The sequence below is a fragment of the Cryptomeria japonica genome, chromosome 8, assembly GCF_030272615.1.
Source record: "Cryptomeria japonica chromosome 8, Sugi_1.0, whole genome shotgun sequence".
NCBI classification, from domain to species: domain Eukaryota; kingdom Viridiplantae; phylum Streptophyta; class Pinopsida; order Cupressales; family Cupressaceae; genus Cryptomeria; species Cryptomeria japonica.
In genome coordinates, this window is record NC_081412.1 from 265,011,305 (window position 1) to 265,031,777 (window position 20,473).

A 20,473-nucleotide genomic window follows, 5' to 3' on the forward strand; every position below is an offset into this window, starting at 1 on the left:
GGCAATAAAATCGCTCTCTTTATTTTAATCTCGTGGATGTCTATGATCCTTATCATCTAATACCTGATCAGGAATGAGGAAAAGTCCACACTTCCTCATGAAATCCACTAACATTTTGGACCACATTCTTCTCTATACTGCTTGCTCATCCATCAGGTTGTCTCGATAATCTTCTATGTCTACCTTGTGGATGAACTTATCTCCCTTGATCCTTACAACTTTCTTATCTAGATCAAAACTTTATCTTCTCTTGTATGTTGCAAATTGATAGAATGCAAGCTCTTCAACTGTTATGTTAGCTGCTACAGTGGATTGGAAAACCTTCAATGTCTTCCCCACTGAAGTAGGAAATGACATGTCTGTTCTATGCTTTTCCTTTTGGATAGAATCATATTCCAAAAAATTTTCACCACTTCCAACAGGATCATTCTGTCAGTAGGCGATTCAGGAGCATCCTGGTTCATAGCAATCTTGCATCAACTAAAAATATTTTCCTTTTTGTTTTATTTTTTGTTTGTCATTTCAGCATTTCTTTTTGTGTGTCCTGGTTTTGGATCACTCAATCCTGTGGAGTTGCATTCTACTTGAATATTTGATCATCTTCCTTATCCCCAAACCACAAAGCATTTGGATATTTTTATGACAAGTAATCGCTATCGGTGTCCATGACAGTTTCTTGTTACCGGTTGACAATTTCCTGTTACTGGTTGCCTAGACCTATTTGCATTTTTTATCTACTGGACCCCTTCCATATCTTGCAAAGCCCTGAGCATTGATTCCAATATTTCCTAGCATGTGGTTGACCTTTTCCCATGATCTATACTTCATCCTTTGGATTTTCTGAAGGAATCTCTTGGTGGAGGCCGACCTTGTTGGTTTTACACGTTAGGTCTTGTTCTTTGGGTTTTGATCCCTTTAAGGGCCGACCGGATCCTATTGGATTGTATAAATCATTGTAATTGAGCATTAGAATGGAAGGGATCGAACAATCAAGTAGTTAGACTGAGCGTAGAAGATAGATCTTAAGATTGAAGTTCCCGGTTGTGACCTATTTTGTACTTTGAGCATGTTTTAGCAGGCCTGTGAGCCAGTTTCTATAACCCGGTTGTTACCGGTTGATTGTAATCAGTTTTCATGAAATAAATCAATTTGTTCTACATTTCCTCCATCATATCTTTGTGTTTTTGTTGTGTTTACTCTTGCTAGATTGATCTCTTTGAGGTCCCTCCTAACCAGTGACTGCTTCAAGTGGTATCAAGGCGAATTTTCATTCTGGAGGTTGTGTGCCCTGAGATTTTTGTTGTAGGGTGGCGGATTATGGATTCTATATGAATGCTAGAATCTATTTGGTAGATGGAAGGAAATTCCTGGATGGATTGAGACATGAGAATGTGTGTTTTGCCTTAATTCCTAGGAAGACTGAGAATCAAGAGCATGAAGAGGAACAACCATAAGAGATAAAATATTTTCTAACAAAATATGAAGACATCATTTCGGATAATGTACCTGATGGATTGCTGGACATTTTGGTATTGACAAAACAGTAGCATTGGTGAGTGAGAAGTACTTTTGGCCCCAGATTCATAAGGATGTTAATAAATATGTGCAAAGTTATAGAGCTTGTCAAGTTGCAAAGGGTAGTAGTCAAAATGTGGGATTGTATAAACCTTTGACAGTACCGGTAAGACCTTGGGAGGATATAAGCATAGATTTCATACTTGGATTGCCTAAAACACCGAGAGGGAATGATTCTATATTTGTGGTAGTGGATAGATTCTCGAAGATGGCTCATTTCACACCATGTAAGAAGACATCAGATGTATTACATGTAGCAGACCTATTTTTCAAGGAAGTAGTGAGATTACATAGATTACCTAAGAGCATAGTTTCAGACAGAGACACTAAGTTTGTTGGCTATTTGGAGAACACTTTGGAAGAAGATGAAGACAAATTTGAAGTTCAATTCTACTTTTCATCCACAAACTGATGGACAAACATAAGTAGTTAACCAGAGCTTTGGAAATTTGTTGAGATGTTTAGTTGGAGATAAGACCGGACGTTGGGATTTTATCCTTGCACAAGCAGAGTTTGCTTAAAACAATTCAGTAAATAGGAATACCGGAGTGCATCCTAGAGGTATATTAGAATTAAGAGACATAAAGAAGTGAAGACCCAAGAAGTTCAGAAGAAGAAGACTTTGTTGATCACATGCCAGCCTTGCATATTCAGGTTAAGCGGCATTTGGAGGATGTGAACAACAGTTATAAGGAGAAGGTAGATGAGGAGAGGAGACATAAGGAATTTGAATTTGGTGATGAAGTGATGGTGTATCTGAGAAAAGACAGATTCTCGAATGGAACTTATAACTAATTGCAGATGAAAAAGTTTGGACCTTGTAGGATTTTAAGGAAGTTCAGTTATGGGAATGCATATGAAGTGGAGTTACCAGATAGTGTGAGTATTTCACCTATGTTTAACATTACAAATCTTCATGAGTATCATGAACCAGAATTTAGTGAGGATTTTATTGCAAACTTGGAGAAACAGTTGCCTCGGAAGGAACCGGATCAGATTGAAGACATTTTGGATGCAATCACTGTTAGGGTAACCAGTGAACAAGTGAGAGGGGGGGTGAATCATTTGTTAACAGATTATGTGAATTAAAGAACTTAAAACCTTGTATCAGTATAACTGATTAAGAATTAAAGCATAAATGAAAACCAGAGAACCAATACCATGCAACCATAACACATAACACCATGATTTGTATCTAGAAAACCTCAATGAGGAAAAACCATGGTGGGAAACCCTACCCACAATCAAATGATGCTTCTACAACAAGTATATGATTACAATAGGGGCCTACACATGAAGGAAGGCACACTACCTAGAGCGTACTGCTCATCACAATGGAGTCTCATTGACTACAGAGATGTCAACCACCTCAAGATGTTTGGACTACAATCCAGAGAGATGAACTGTCGGTGATAGCATCAAACATGCCAGATTACAGTTCCGGTTAAGCTCAATATCGGAGGTCTAAAACCTCTTACATAAACCCAACTCGATCACCTATGATCGACCAAATCCTCTGCACAAATGATTATTACATTATTCGCTCCTTGCCATACTACCTGATCTACAATGAGATCTTACATACATTTATACCAACCCGGGACCTAACCAATTAGGTCGGCCACATGAATGATAATACAATAGATCCATTACATAATATTGAAATAAAATCATAACACATGTCGGCCTAAGGCTAGACAAATATCATCCAATCAATAAAACATCTTGGAAGCGCATCGAAGAATCCACCAACATGTTTCATGCAAACCAGTCCACAACCTAGATAGCATCGGACCTAAATTAGATCCACACATGCCAAAGAAATGACACCAATCAGACGAGGCATGAACACAATCACCATCAGCATCTTGAATCCCTTCTAGAAACTGCACCAACACCACTTATGCATAACATCAAAGATCTTCAATAAAGCTCTGCCAGTGAAACCCTTACCGGATCAATAAAGCAAGCTTACTAGAACATAGGATAGCATCCAATCATCAAGTCAATACCAACTGACTGAAACATACTTCATAAGCATATGAACCATCCATACAAACATATTCCATCATCCAGATCATACCGGTGGCAATCAACTAATTATCTTCCCAATCCAATCCATCTACCGGAAGCCAATAAATAACCAAAACAACAAGTGTTGACATCAATGACAAAACATCAATGTAACACATAATCAATTCCATCATATGGCCAACAATCTCCCCTTTTGGCATTGATGGCAACACTAGATGTGAAAAACATCCAAGTGCCAAGAAAATGCCAAACAAGTCTCCCCCAATGGAAGACCGCCAACAATCTCCCATGAAATGATATAGAAATGAAGCTTTGAACCAAAACTTAAACAAAAGGACCAAATACCGCAAAACTCCCCCTAAGGAGTGCAATCAATGGTTTTTCACATATATTCCTCCCCCTTTGATAGCAATGCCAAAGAATCAAACAGAATATGAAAACTCTAAATCTCAAGGCTGACTACTCCCCCTGAGTAGTAGCACTGATTCATCAATCCAAAGAAAAAAGTAGCTCTGATAATGCATATCGGACCGATGCACATCTGCATCAATTAAGTCTCTACCGGAGGGGTAGAAACCCCCAATTGTTTCTCAAATACTCAAATGATGTCCGAGACAAAGGTTTAGTGAAGATGTATGCTATCTACTCTTTAGTGTTCACATAAACCAATCTAACTTCTTTTGCTTCCACCTTTTTCTTCAAAAAGTTATACTTGATTGATATGTGCTTAGTCTTGGAGTGAAATATTGGATTCTTTGATATGTCAATAGTTATAGAGTTATCACAATGGATAACTACTAGATCATTACAACTCACTTGTATATCCTTCAACATCTTCTTCATCCATAAAACTTGAGTACAATTGGTTGCGGCTGCAACATATTCAGCTTTAGCAGTAGATAAGGAAATGCATGACTGCTTCTTGCTAATCCATGAAACCAACTTCTTCCCAAGAAATAATGCTCCACCGGATGTGCTCTTTTGGTCATCAACATCACCTGCCCAATCTGCATCTATATATGCACATAAAGTAAAGTCATCATCTTTAGGGTACCATAAATCATAATCAGTTGTTCCTTGCAAATACCAGAATATCCTTTTTATTGCACTTTCATGATTTTCTCTTGGATTAATTTGAAATCTTGATACAATATTGACTAAATTCATTATATCTGGTCTAGTCTGAGTTAAATATAGAAAACCACCAATCATGGATTTATATCTTGTAGAATTTACTGAAGGGGATACATCCTTAATTGATAATTTTTCACTTGTAACCATTGGAGTACTAACCGGTTTAGAATTTTCCATACCAAATTTCTTCACCAATTCCCTTAGATACTTAGTTTGAAAGAGAAAGATACCTTTGTCAGCCTGAGTAATCTGCAAACCTAGAAAAAAACTTATTTCTCCAGTCATAGACATTTCAAATTCACTCTGCATATTATCAGAAAATTCCATGCACAATTTTTCTTCACCTCCAAAAATGATATCGTCAACAAATACTTCAATAATCAGAATATCATCATTAGTGATCTTATAATATAGGTTACTGTCAGCATTACCTTTTATAAAATCAAGCTTCAAAAGATGCTTGTCCAACCTTGCATACCAAGCTCTAAGAGCCTATTTTAGTCCATATAGGGCTTTCATTAATTTGCAAACCATATTTGTGTCATCTGTCAATAAAAATTCATCGGATTGCTCAATAAAGACTTCTTCTTCAACTTCTCCATTCAGAAATGCACACTTAACATCCATCTGATAGACCTTGTAGTTCTTATAGGTTGCATAAGCAAGAAATAGTTTAACAGCTTCAATTCTAGCTACCGGTGCAAAAGTTTCACCATAATCAATTCCTTCCTTCTGATAATATCCTTTGCAGACTAATCTAGCATTGTTTCTTATAGCTTTTCCATCCTCATTCAGTTTGTTTCTGAAACCCCATTTAGTTCCAATAACATTCTTATTTTTGGTCAAGGAACTAAAGTCCAAGTATTGTTCTTTTCTATCTGATCTAATTCATCTTCCATAGCTTTCATCCAACATTCATCTATACAAGCTTCAACTACTGATGCTGGTTACATTTGAGAAATGAAACATGCCTCTTGATTTGCCAATCTTCTCCTTGTCATAACTCCCATGTTTTTGTCTCCAATGATCTGATTTTCAGAATGATTTAGCCTTACATACCTTAGTGTTTTCTGATTTCCAGGTTCTCTGTGTTGCACTTTAGTTATAGTTGAGTTTTGTGATGATGTCAAGGTAACTGGTTCAGTATTCTATTTCGATATAGGTACTACCAGTTCAGTTATGATCATTTCCACTGTCAGTTCACTATCATAAGATTTAGCTTGGTCTTTGTACTGCTCATCCACTTTCACATTAGCACTCTCCATAATTCTCTGTAATCTTTTGTTATAACTGTTGAAATGTGGCGACGGATCAGCAAAGTAATGTACACTCAGCATGTATCCTTGTTGGGGTTCGGGGCCAGGCCAGGCCCCGGGCAAGGGTTCGGGGGCGGCAACCCCTGAGAAAAGCGAGGGTTTGGGGGCGAGAGCCCCCGAGGAAAAAAAATTTGGGTATTTTTTTTTGTTGATGAAAACCGACATTGTAATAAAACCCTAAAAAGGTCGACTTTGTTTTTGCCCTAAAAATGCATGTTATAAGCGGTTGGGATGCTTAAGGCATTGTAAGGTTGATGTACTATTTTTGCTGGATAAGAAGAAAGATTAGACGGCTGTGTATGGTGGACGTAACCCATTCTGGGTGAACCACGTTAAATCTTTGTGTTATCTGTGTCCTATTTTATTTCTTTATCTTTTGTATTTAAATTTGCATATAATTGTTAGTTCATATTTGCTTCAGATCTACTTGAAACCCTAATAATAACATCTATATGTTTTTCTTTTCATTGAATAACCAAGAAATATTCCTTCATCACATATAGGATCAAACTTTCCAATGGAATCATCTCTTTTGATATAACACTTACTTCCAAAGATTCTAAAATATTTAAGAGTAGGAGAATGACCAAACCATAATTTATAAGGGGTCTTACCAGCATCTTTGATATGAACTATGTTGAATGTATAAACTATTGTACTTACTGCTTCTCTCTAGTAGATATGAGGCAAATTAGCTTCCATCATCATGCTTTTGGCTGCATCCAAAATGGTAATGTTCTTTCTTTCCACAATGCCATTCTGTTGAGGTGTCTGGGGTGCAGATAACTATCTCCTAATGCCATTTTTCTCACTATAGCTATTAAACTCACCGGATGTGAATTCACCACCTTGATTTGATCTCAAACACTTGATTTTCATTCCTTTCTTTGTCTCAACCATTGCTTTAAAGATCTTGAATTTCTCAAAGGCTTCAGATTTCTCCCTTTGAAAAGCAACCCACATCATTCTAGAATAATCATCAATGATTAACATGAAATATCTATCACCTTGAAAGCTTCTTGTATAAGAAGGACTACATAGGTCAATATGAATCAAATCAAGAACATCATTAGATTTATCAGGTATGCTCTTAAAAGAAGTTCTGATTCGCTTACCCATTTGACATTCTTTACATCCGGGATTATGAGGCTTCACAATCCTAGGTAAATCTTTAACTACCTTAGTTGAACTGATCTTTATAATGCAATCAAAATTTACATGACACAACCCCTTATGTCATAGCCAACTTTCATCACTATGCGCAATCAAACATGTCTTTTCACCGGAGTTCAAATGAAAGATGTTACCTTTTGTTTGTGTACCGATTGCAATCTCCAAACCTGATTTTCTAATGATTTTGCACTTTCCATCCTTGAATTGTAATTGAAATCCTCTGTCTACCAACTATCCTACACTCAAAAGATTATTCTTAAAACCTTAAAAATAATAGACATTATTAGTGTTATGCTTACCATCCAATGAAATGGTTCCTCTTCCTTTGATCATGCATGCCTTGTTATTACTAAATCTAACTTGACCACCATCAAATTCTTGCAAGGTTAGAAACTTTCCTTTATCACCTGCCATATGATGAGAACATTTATTGTCTATTACCCATTCATTTGTATCTTCAACTTTTGCTGCAAGGGCCTTTTCCACATTCTTGGTGACTGGTTTCGGATCATCTTCCTTCATAGCATAAAATACCCAGTCTTTTTCATTGTCGGATCCACTAGCTGAATCTCCTGTCGGTTCTTCTTCTGAGTCATCAGTTACTCCTTCCTCATCAGCATAGTAGCATGATTTTTTTTTTGTATTTCCTGTACTTATGCTTGATCTGATATTCAGGGTTAGGCTTAAAATATCTTCTTGCTATTTCTTCCAATTTTGAATTCCTTTCAAGACATCTAGATGCAAAATGACCTATCTTATTAAATGCAAAACATTTGAAAGGATATTATCCTTCATACTTACTTCCTGACAGACCTCTAGGTATCCTTCTAGCAAATAGAGCTTCAAGTTGCTCAAGTTATTCATCTTCTTTCCTGATCTCTTCCAATTCCTTTGAATACAAAACTTTCCAATCTTGCTTGTTGGTTGATGATGTAGATGCCTTAAATGCAATATCAACCTTTGTAGCTCCAAGAGGGCCAAATTCTTCAAGCTCAAAAGTAGATATCTTCCCAACAAGAGTATCTCTATTGACTGGAGAATTAGGCATGGTTCTTAGCTCATTAATTGCAGTTACCTTCATCTTATATGCTGGTGGCAAAACCCTTAACACTTTTGAAACAATCTCTTCCTCGCTCAGAGATCCACTACAACATTGAATTCCCAATACAATTTCATTAACCCTTTCCATGAATGTAGAAATTCTTTCATCTTCTTCCATCTTCAAGATTTCATATCTTACCTGGTTACATTCAAATTTTGCAATTTTAACAGTAAGATCACCTTCATTCAAAGTCTCCAACTTGTCCCACATAGCTTTTGTCGATGATTTGTCTAATAGTCCCATGATTTGCTAATCTGATAAGGCGCTTAAGAGGGCTTCTCTAGCTCTGCAATCATTCTCAATGTTTTTATCCAAGTTTGTCGGTGCAGGAAGACCAGATGTCGGATTATGAGGAGTGTAACCATTCTGAGTTATTTCCCAAATTTCCTTTCAAATGCATCTTAGATGAGTCTCCATCTGAATATTCCATACTCCATAGTTTGTTCCATCAAGCCTAGGGTTGTCCTTCTGGAAAACATGAGTTGAACAATTAGTTGCCATAGGATCTTCCTCTTAAGCAGTTACGCTTCTGCAATAAGAGGACCAGGCTCTGATACCAATTGTTAAGATAACTGGTGAACAACTGACAGGGGGGGTGAATTGGTTGTTATCAGATTATGTGAATTAAAGAACTTAAAACCTTATACTGGTATAACTGATTAAGCATTAAAGCATAAATGAAAACTAGAGAATCAATACCATGCAACCCTAACACATAACACCATGATTTGTATGTGGAAAACATCAATGAGGAAAAACCAAAGTGGGAAACCCTACCCACAGTCAGATGATACTTCTGCAGCAAGTATATCATTACAATAGGGGTCTGCACATGTTGCACATGCTGCACATGTAGGAAGTCACACTGCCTAGAGTGCACTGCTCGTCACAATGGAGTCTCGCTGACTATAGAGATGTCAACCACCTCAAGATTGTTAGGCCCAATATGGAAAGCTAATGTACTAAGAGGGGAGGGGTGAATCAATACTCCAAAACTTTTCTTCAATAATAACTTTACTGTTATGCATAAACCGAATAGTGCAAAAACATAATATAAAGCTAAAACAAATAGATAACAATCATACATGATTCACTCCATAACACATATATTTTGGTTACACAGAAACTCTTGGTTAGAGAGAAAAACTATGGTGGAGATGGCACCCACAACTTCACTACTGCAATAATAAAGAGTGCTCAGTTAGAGCTACATGTTTAGCTATTTCTAATAGCTTACCCTGTTAGGAGTATCAAGATCTGTTAGATCTACCTTGCTAAAAGATTTCACAACACTTAAACTAAATGTTGCACCTGGTTAGAGGCTTTACAATTTATAGACTTGATTAGAGTCTTTTACCCTGTTAAAGGTTTCTCTTACAACTTCACAATATTAAAATAAAATCATTACAAATATCTGCAACTTTACATTTGGAATGTTATAGCAGATTCTATGTACTTAGAATAAGATTACCTTGCTTATAGCATACCTCGGTAACCCATATAGTAACTCGATAAACCCTTATGTTTACTATGTTCTTTGACTGTTCTCTGAAAACCTTCTCGGTGACCTTTGTGTCTCTGTAACAGTCTTCTTACACTTCATGCACACACCTCTTTAACTCTTAGCTCATGCTGTATAAATAGATCTCTTATGACGGTGATCCTTTCATTGCTTCGATCTTACAAACACGATTTATTGAATGAATAACCATGCAAATTATTTCATTGGTTAGATGACATCAAAATCATACACAATCTTTAAGTGCAATTTCCAATGTGATAACGGTTAGATGTGCCTCGATCTTGTAACACGTTTTCATATGCATGTCCAGGTTCAATGAATCTGGTAACACATTTCACTCAATGTATATCAACTCGATGTGTCATCTTTGCTACTCGGTAGACATGAAATGATACTCGGTAGATAGCTCGATGTATACTACATTTTGAGACTTACTTTCTTTTGTAACCGACTAGACTGTGCATACCGACTGAATATCTCAGTAATAGATAACCGACTAGAGTATATAGTATAACTTTGACATAAAACTAATGGCAATCTGATAAGTAGTAACAAAGATGTTTGGACTACAATACAGAGAGTTGAACTATCGGTGATAGCATCGAACATGCCAGATTACAGTTCTCGTTAAGCTAAATACCGGAGATCTAAAACCTCTTACATAAACCCAACTTGATCACCTATGATCGACCAAATCCTCTGCACAAATGATTATTACATTATTCTCTCCTTGTCATACTACCTAATCTACAATGAGATATTACGTACATTTATACCAACCCGGGACCTAACCAATTAGGTCGGCCACACAAATGATAATACAATAGATCAATTACATAATCCTAAAATAAAATCATAACACATGTCGGCCTAAGGCCAAACAAAAATCATCCAATCAATCAATAAAACATCCTAAAAGTGCATTGGAGAATCCACCAACACGTTTCATGCAAACCAGTCCATAACCTAGATAGCACCAGACCTAAATTAGATCCACACAGACCAAAGAAATGACACCAATCAGACGAGGCACGAACACAATCACCATCAACATCCTAAATCCCTTCTAGAAACTGCACCAACACCACTTATGCATAACATCAAAGATCTTCAATAAAGCTCTGCTGGTGAAACCCTTACCGAATCAATAAAGCAAGCTTACTAGAACATAGGATAGCATCCGATCATCAAGTCAATACCAGCTGACAGAAACATACTTCAGAAGCATATGAACCATCCATACAAATATATTCTATCATCCAGATCATACCGGTGGCAATCAATTGATTATCTTCCCAATCCAATCCATCTAGCGGAAGCTCATAAATAACCAAAACAACAAGTGTTGACTTAAATGAAAAAACATCAATGTAACACATAATTAATTCCATCATATGGCCAACAGTCAGTATAAGGAATATCTAGTGAAGTGGAAGGACAGACCAGTTGAAGATTCATCTTGGATTTCTCAGGCAGAGGTAGACCGCCTTGTTTTTCCTCTGACCCCAATAAAGTGAGAGACTCGCTTTTTCAATAACCTCGTATGTTTGATGCAAGAGCATCCCCGGTTCATAGCAATCTTGCATCAACCAAAAATAGTTTTCTTTGTGTTTGCAATTTCAACATTCTTTATGTGTGTCCCGATTTTGGCTCACCAGATCCTGTGGAGTTGGATTCTACTTAAAGACTTGATCATCTTCCTTGTCCCCAAACTGCAAAGCATTTGGATATTTGCTATTGGTTTCCATTACAGTTTCTTGTTACCGGTTGCCTGGACCTATTTGCATTTATGATCTATCGGACCCCTTTCATAGCTTGTGGAGCCCTGAGCATTGATTCTAATGTTCCTTAGCATGTGGCCAACCTTTTCCCATGATCTACACTTCATCCTTTGGATTTTCTGGAGGAATCTCTTGGCAGAGGCCGACCTTGTTGGTTTTACACGTTAGGTCTTGTTCTTCGGGTTTTGATCCCTTTTTGGGCCTACCGGATCCCCTTGGATCGTATAAATCATTGTAATTGAGCATTAGATTGGAAGGGATCGAACAATCAAGTAGTTAGACCGAGCGTAGAAGATAGATCTTAAGATTGAAGGTCCTGGTTGTGACCTATTTTGTACTTTGAGCATGTTTTAGCAAGCCTGTGAGACCGTATTTGTAACCCAGTTGTTACTGTTTGATTGTAATCATTTTTCATGAAATGAATCAATTTGTTCTACATTGCCTCCATTATATCATTGTGTTTTTGTTGTTTTTACTCTTTCTGACCGGTCTGGATTGATCTCTTTGAGGTCCCTCCTAACCGCCGACTACTTTAGTAGGATACCTAGGAAGCCTGTAAGGTTCAGATTGAAATCCATGAATCCTTAGTTTTGTGAAAGTAGGAAACTGTATATACCACAATCCATATTTCTCTATCAACTATGTTGCCTCCTTGGACAACCTCATGTGGATTGTGCCTTGCAACATTTGCGTTATGTACATAGTGAATACATCATTCACTCTCTTATAATCTTCAATTTGATACATATTCAGTTGTGGATAGCACTCATAACTCTTGAATTGTCCTTGTCCATTCCTAACTTCACCTCTGCATATCAATCCCTTGTAGGTAACAAATCGTGCAAGCAGCTACACCAAATAGGAAGTCATAGCAAATGACCTGGATCGCTCCCCATTCCTCAGCTGAAAATCTAGATTGTCACTTATGATTTTAGACCAATTAATCAACATTCCTTTCAGACAATCCTGGATGAAATAGAACATCCATCCATCGTATATTTCACCCTACGGCATCCCCATCACTCTGTTAAGAAGGAATATTAAATCACTATATTCATCTTTGAAGTTTGTACACATGAGTGTCTTGGGAGCCTTGGAATGATGAGTCCTAGGATCAATCATCCACTTATATTCTTCTTATATCTTTCTTTATATTCATCCTTAGTTATATCTTTCATGTCTGCTCCATGTGGAATTTCAAACACCTCAGCAATCGCATCCTCAGCAAGGTAGGCAATGATGGCACCCTTAGGAGTTTTGATCATTTGGGAGCGAGGATCATAATATCGTGCACACTCCAAGATAAGCTCATTGCATTGTATGTACAGCAGGAATCTAGCGACCTAATAAATACCACTCTTCATAATGTTCACATAAGTTGGGGAAGGAATCCGGCTTCCAACTCCAAACATCCGTTGTTGCATCTGGCCCATGTTTAGGAAATGCATGTTCGTGTCTGTAATCTCCTTCAATCTGGATGACATCTTGGATTCTGAATAGAATCTCGTCTCAACTATCCTCTGTTGTTCTCTCCTTTCCTTGATTCCAAACTTCGACATCGTATTTGTACGAAGCTAGAAGTTAGAACTTCGGAAAATCAATCCTAATAAGCTATTTTCAGAATTAAGAAAGTTTCAAATTTCTTAAAATGTAGATAAATTTGGGAATGGAAATCAAGAATTTTGTCCATATTTAAACGAATTCTGAAAATAGAACGTAAATACATAAAATTAGGGTACAAGACCCTCATGAAAGTTCATAAAATTAATCATTTTCAGACTTAAGAAAGTCTTAAGACACCTCCTTACACTTAAGAAATTTACCAAAAATAGAGCGCAAAGGAGTATACCAGATCAAGAAATGACTACAGAAAGGTGTGAAAAGGATAACTTTCAATAATAAAAAAGTATGAGGACACCCTTCTGAAGTTAACAATGGTTGTCAAAAGTCTAAAGACAACCTGCAACTGTGTAAATTAGTCCTTAAAATCATGCTACAATCACTCAAAATGCAAAATATATGATGAAAATCAATTTCTTCAAGGCAAACATGGATAAATCTGAGCATGTATGTAGGGCTGGAAATGATAGTTAAGTCTGAAGACAAATCTAAAAATGGAATTTTCAGACTGACCAACACCCTTAGGAATGAAGATAAAATCAAAAAATGGCCTCGGAATGAAGCAAAAATGCTTCCCAAGTGAAATCGCTTAGGTTGACAAGTGGTTGAAAATGATGTTTTTTGAAGATAGACCCTTATCAATGGAGTTCCAAACCTATAACAGCATGTAAATGGTGTGAAAATACACACAAAACTCCACAAAATCCTTCCAAATGCAAATCGTCCAAGTTGGAATTGGTTGGGCAATGAAGAATGAAGTCTGAAAATTAAATACCAGCCAACAATGGAGGTCACATAAGTCTGAAAAATGATGTAAATCAGGTCTAAGAACAATTATTAGCAAGTTCCCAACAATGGCACCACCACCCAAGGAGATTCAATCGCCAAAATGGAGGTAAATCCTCCCAAAACAAAAATCACCTAACTCCCAAAATTGCGCCACCCTCCCAAAATTGCCAAAGTCTAAAAAATGATGCTTCAAACACACTCAAATGGCAGCTAATAAAAATCGCCTTGGTTGGGAATAGGGGAAAAATGAACAATAAAACCAATCTTCAGCCCAATGTGTCAACTTGACACCTCACCAAAATTCGCCAGCTAGAGGAAAAATCACCTAAGTAAGCACACACTTAGCAAATATAATAATATTATAATGCTGGTATCCCTCTTTTAAACTTGCTTTCACCTTGAACTTCCACCACACAAGCAATGTGGGTTAAAACATTTATACTTTTACACACTTGTGGGAAAAATCGACTTGCCTGGGAAATAATTAATTTTCAATTTTAAATTGCAAGTCATTTATTAATTGTTAATTGTTTTTATTTTTTAAATAATCGTCAACTTCATTAAAAACAATCAAATTTGGGTCACATGATTAAAAATATTTTAAAATTTTATCCAAAATTGGACCCATGGGGAAAATCGATCCCTATTTGGATTAAAAATTAAAAAAATAATTAAAAATTTTCAAAAAAATGCACATTGGGGAAAGTCGACCCATATCTGGATAAAAAATCCGAACAAAATTTCATCATAAATTGCACAAAATTTCCTTCAAGGGAAAATCGACCCAAGTTGGGAGTCAAAATCCCAACTAAAATCATCACTTTGGCCAAAAAAACACTTTGGGGGAAAATCGACCCCAGTCTGGATAGCAATCCAGACTTAAAAATCTTCAATTTGTACTTGGTGGAAATTCGCACCAAGTTTGGAATCATTTTCCACACTAAAATCCACAAAAAGTTGTCATGAAAGCTCTAGTGGAAAATCAATAGTCATCAAGAATCCTCACTTAAGCCATCTGCAACTTCATCCACACTCCCTAGGGAAAATTCAAAAGGTAGTCAGGAAAATTCCAAACACTTAAACAAAATTAAATCATCCTGGTGGAAAATCGCCCTTAGTCTGGATTTTGAATGGGGAAAAATAGGGCATGTTTGGATTTCAAGGGAAATCCATGTCCAGTCTGGATTTTGGGTGGGAAAAATCATGGGTAGTCAGGAATATGAGGGGAAAAGTACCTCTAGTCTGGAATTTTGACCTTTTGACCCTTAGAATATGGATTTTCATTCGGAATAGGATGATTTTTCCACTCAAAACCGCTAGGAAACTTCAAAATTCAATAAAACTCATCTGGACTTAGACAAATTCACCAAAAAATTGAGTGAAAAACAAGGAAACTTATTGGGATAAAGTGCAAAAACAACTTGAATAACTTCCTAGGAGCAAGAAAACAACTCCAGAAGGTCCTAAAACACCTTAGCACTTAAAAATCACTGACATAGACGTTCAAAAACACGTTAACACTCCAAGGGTCTACACTTAGACAAAATTAGGATCATTTAAAATCTCAACTTTACGTGCTTGATCCTATAACTTCAAAACCTTAAATGACAATTAGGCATGGTCAAAAAACTTTGAGACTCAGGCATGAGAAATCAAAATTGCCCACTATGCTCCCAAAACCCTAAACTAACCAACGCAGAAAGCATGAAAGAGGGGGTCCCCGTTTGCAATGGGGCGATGTGTGAAAAGGTCACAACAGGTGGTTCATCCTATGAGGTGCTATTTGGATTTTGTCTAGCCTTAAAATATGTGGGGCGTGGATCTATTGTATGTTTTTCCTCTTGGTGATTCCCAAGCTTGATGGTTTCATTCCTGGCCTCAAACTTGGTTTTGAGGTTTGTGTGCAAGCAATTGTGAGTAAGCAAAACAAATTGAAAATGCAAAACTAAACAATCTAAACTACACAAATACCCAAGCAAACACTCATGATTGGATGTTAAAAAGAAGCTAAGAAAGTAAAAGATTCAAACTCCAAGCTTCTTTGATTTGGTTGTCCCTGATTTGATGTGTGCTCACTTTGGTAAGAGTGCTCAAAATTGCTCCATGATTATGCAAATATGAAATCTAAGCTAATTATGGATGCAACATGTACATAGGTTGACGATGCAAAATGACATTATAACACTACTATGATATGAAAGTAGATGGATTGTGAAAAAAATGAGGACATTAAATAGAAATGGAAGGAGGGATGAAGTTGCTTCAAAATGAGCCACTTGTCTCCTGGTGAGGCCAAGTTGCAAGGCAAATAGTGACAATTGTCTTGTTTGAGGCCAAGTGTCAATGCTTATGATGACAAGTGGAGAGAAGTCAACATGTCAATTTTGGAAGCAAGGCACCCAAAATATTAGATTCTTTTTCAATTTGTTAAAAATAGAAAATGTGCACATATTAGGATAGGGTTGATTAGCAGCCACGGGTTAGTTAGTGGGTTAGGATTAGAGGAAGGGTTAAAGTAATTTCCCTAACTATTTGTCAATCAACAATTAAATACATTATGAGAATTATTTTTAACAAGGCATAGAAAATAGAGATGTGATAGAAGGTGTCTTGTATGTTCTATATTTCTCCCATTTATGAAAGATTCTTAAAGATAATTTAGTTTTATATCTTTTAAGATATTGAGCAACAAATTTGTCAATCTTGTTGCATTTGCTTCCCGTAGCCTAGATTCACATTTTTTTCATTATCTAGTTGGCAATACTTTTTGCATGAATACTAGCCTCTTTTATGGTTGTTAAATTAATCGTGAAATTTTAAACAAGCTACCTAGAACAACAAAGACATGGATTTAAAGACATAATTTTAGAAACCCATAACAAAAAGTTAGCATAGAGAAATAGACCACCACTCAAAAAACCATAACAGATGTTGAAAAGCCTCATCCACTTCTAGCTCCTAATAAAACATAGTATGTAAATAGGATTTACAAATTCAATATTCATTTCTCTAAGCTTGAGGACGTCTAATACCTGAAGAGGGCTTCTTTATTTTTTCATTAAACATCTTGATCCCTAAAGCCCTATTTTTACTTGTGTTTGCTTAAATCTAACATTTTGCTCAAATTTTCTTTGCTATTTTAAAGATCTATTTCCAACACGTCAATTATTTCCACCTAATTAAAATTTTCAACATGAAATCTACTAATCTTTGTAATAGCTCTCTAATGCTTGAAGAATAATTGTTCTTCAAGCGGAATAAGGATCTCCACATCTTTTTTTTTTTTAAATAAAGAGATTTTAACATTGAACCATTAAATTTTCAAGAGAACCATTTTATGAAGTTATGTGAAATACAGATTTTTCATGAAGGCCAAAAATCTTATCAATGATTTAATTAATAACTTTCATATATTCAAAGTCCAATGGAAATGATCTACCCAATTCCAAAAAAGAGGACACCGACTATTGTTTTTTATTAAAAAGGGAGCAAAACAAGGATGCTAACCCTATACAAAAGCTAGCCAAAAAGGTTGCATACAACCAGTCAAGACAATGACAACAAAGGTCAAAACAGTCCATTTATAGCACACTAACAAAGCAGCTAGTAACACACATCAAGGCTGGGTAGAAGTTTCACCCACAACTTGGGGAAGAGTTTGGGAAGAAGAGGAAGAACGGTCTCTCCTTCGTCAACGAACAACAATCCACACAACACTATCATTTGGAACACCAACACAAAGGGGAGCAATTCCTTCAATGAGTCTAACAGCACCAAGAGTAGGATGTCAATCAAGCAACAAATCCACCACTAAACGTTGGAGAAAAACAGAGCAACAGGTGGAGAGGGGTCCACAAGCCCAAACAGGAACACACTAGTAGCACAAGGCAAAGGAGGATCCACAAGACCTAAGAAGGCCACACTGGTAGTAGGAGGATCATCCTGTGAGGAATACAAATCCAAACGGGAACACACCAATAGCACAAGGCAAAGGAAGATCCACAAAGCCTGAGGAGGCCACACCAGTAGGAGGAGGATCATCCATTGTTGATCCTAAAGAACTCCAAAGATTTCATCTTTAATAGTTTTGGTGAAGTTACTTTGAACCTACATAATTTTTATTGTTATTGATGTTGAAAAGTTTCAAAGCCTCCATCTTTAGTAGTTTTAGTGAAATCATTTTGAACCAAAAAATTCTTGATCTTGAAGAGCTCCAAGGGCTCCCTCTTAATGGTTCCAAAGCTTCCATCTTTAATAGCTTTAATGAAATCATTTTGAACCAAAAAATTCTTGATCTTGAAGAGCTCCAAGGGCTCCCTCTTAATGGTTTTGTTAACCCAAAAAAAAATGTTGGTATGTTGATAATTTTTTTATTAAAGATCAAAAATCACTTTGGCAAGGTTATTATAACTAGAGATTCATCACAAGAAGGTGCTCTCGATGAACAAATTAGTAGAAATCCTAAAAGTCATGCACCCTATCTCTATCTGAAAAAATTTCGGCGCTCAAGGTCAAGCTACTAACAAGAGATTCTATGGAAGAAGCAAATTTCAAACTTTACCCAATTAAATCCAAATGACATTCGCACCCCAACCCCTTCCTCTACTTTATCTTGTTCTTTTGGACCACAACAAATGGTGGACATTTTCAGGAAAATGCGTGTGATGTGTAACCAATAGATTGCCTCATTGTAATGGATTCCAAGGATGGAGTTAGCTGGCAAATCCAAAACATGATTGTTAAGGTGAATGAATTTCAAGTTGCTGAGAAAAAGAACAGCAATGTCAGTGTATCAATAGGAATGGATGATTTGGAATATAAATATCAATGTATCAATACGAATGGATGATTCGAAGTGCAACCATTGAACTCCCCGAGCAATAAGTCTACAATAATTCCCAATCACCGTATTCAATGGGAGAGAATGAGTATTCTGTGCACGAAATAAAAGTTGAAATTGGCCTTCAACAATCAGAATTCAATGAGACCATGGATGCCTAGTTCTCTAAGGGTTTGTATAATAATAGAGAAGCTAACCCTTTGGCCATCTTTCAAAACATTATCGGAAACTCACTTCCTCCATACTCATCTTCCAGTACTATGTATCTATTGAGTTCTACATTCAACATCCATTATTTTAACCCTACCTCCCTATTCATCCCTGATTCCAACCCCTTCAAGATACCCATGGATGTAAATCAGACATCTTTGCATCTTCCATATAACACTACCCAAATCTACACTCAAAAAAATGTTAATTTTCCTCTGCCTAATGTTGTTCAAGATTATATGGGCACTCACTCAGGTTTTCCCGAGCTTCAGAAAGTTAAAGTGGTAGCAGTTACAGCACCAGGATGTTCAACCTTCGTGAAAAGTACATTCATATAGGTATCAGAAACCCATACTACCCACAGTAAAAATAGAGTGGTCTCTACTAAGTATCAATTACAGCGTAGACTAAAAGGAAGTTAAAAATTGTCTACTTCGGCAACTACTTGATGCTGCCAAGTGTGCTGGAATAGGCACAATAGAAATTGCAAAGACAATATTGGCATGGCTCAATCAGCACATTTCCCCGCACGGGAAGCCACTTGAGGAGCAACATATTATTTAAAAGAAGCACTTGATGGCTTTGTATCAGTGCAACAGAATCGAGCAAATTCTTATGTTTATCTCATTTCCAACTAGTTCAGAAGAACAGTGCATATAAAACTTTTTCTGAATTCTCTCCTATCTGACAATTTCTGACTCCTGCTAATAAAATTGTTCTAGAGGCTTCATGTCATTGATTTTGATATGGGCATTGACGGGTAATGAGCATCTTATAAGAAATTGCATTAAGGCCAGGAGGGCCTCCAACTCTAAGGTTGCCAGAAGTAGGACATGAATTGATGGAAACGCATCTGATAAGAGATAAATCTAAGCAATTTTTGTAAATAAACCAAATGTAGCATTCTTTTCACATAGTTAAAGCTCCCCAGAATGAACATCCAACTCTTTAAATGTTCAAATCTGAGAGAATAAAAAGAGCATTTAGATATTCTCTTGGATGCAAGGATTACTTTCAAAAGACACTAACTTTCCTTTTGAATCTGATTAAATAGCTATATCCAAAGGTATCAGCATTTGAGGTCAATGCAAATGAGCAAATTGAAGCTTCATTTGCACAAAAACTCCTTGAGGCTTTTCATTGTTGTGCGCTTGTATTTAATTCCCTTGAGGTTTGTAAACATAAATATGAAGAACAACTGTAAAACAGTATGGTCCCTGGTTCTTTCAACAATTTGGCCTTTTCATTGCTCCTGCAGCTGCTAAGGCGCAACTATCCCTGTTTGGATCAGACTGTCCAACTTCCCCCCAATCACGTGAGACACAGTTCTTATCAGAAATCTGATCGATCAGGGGGGTCCTCTGTGAAGTTGTATTT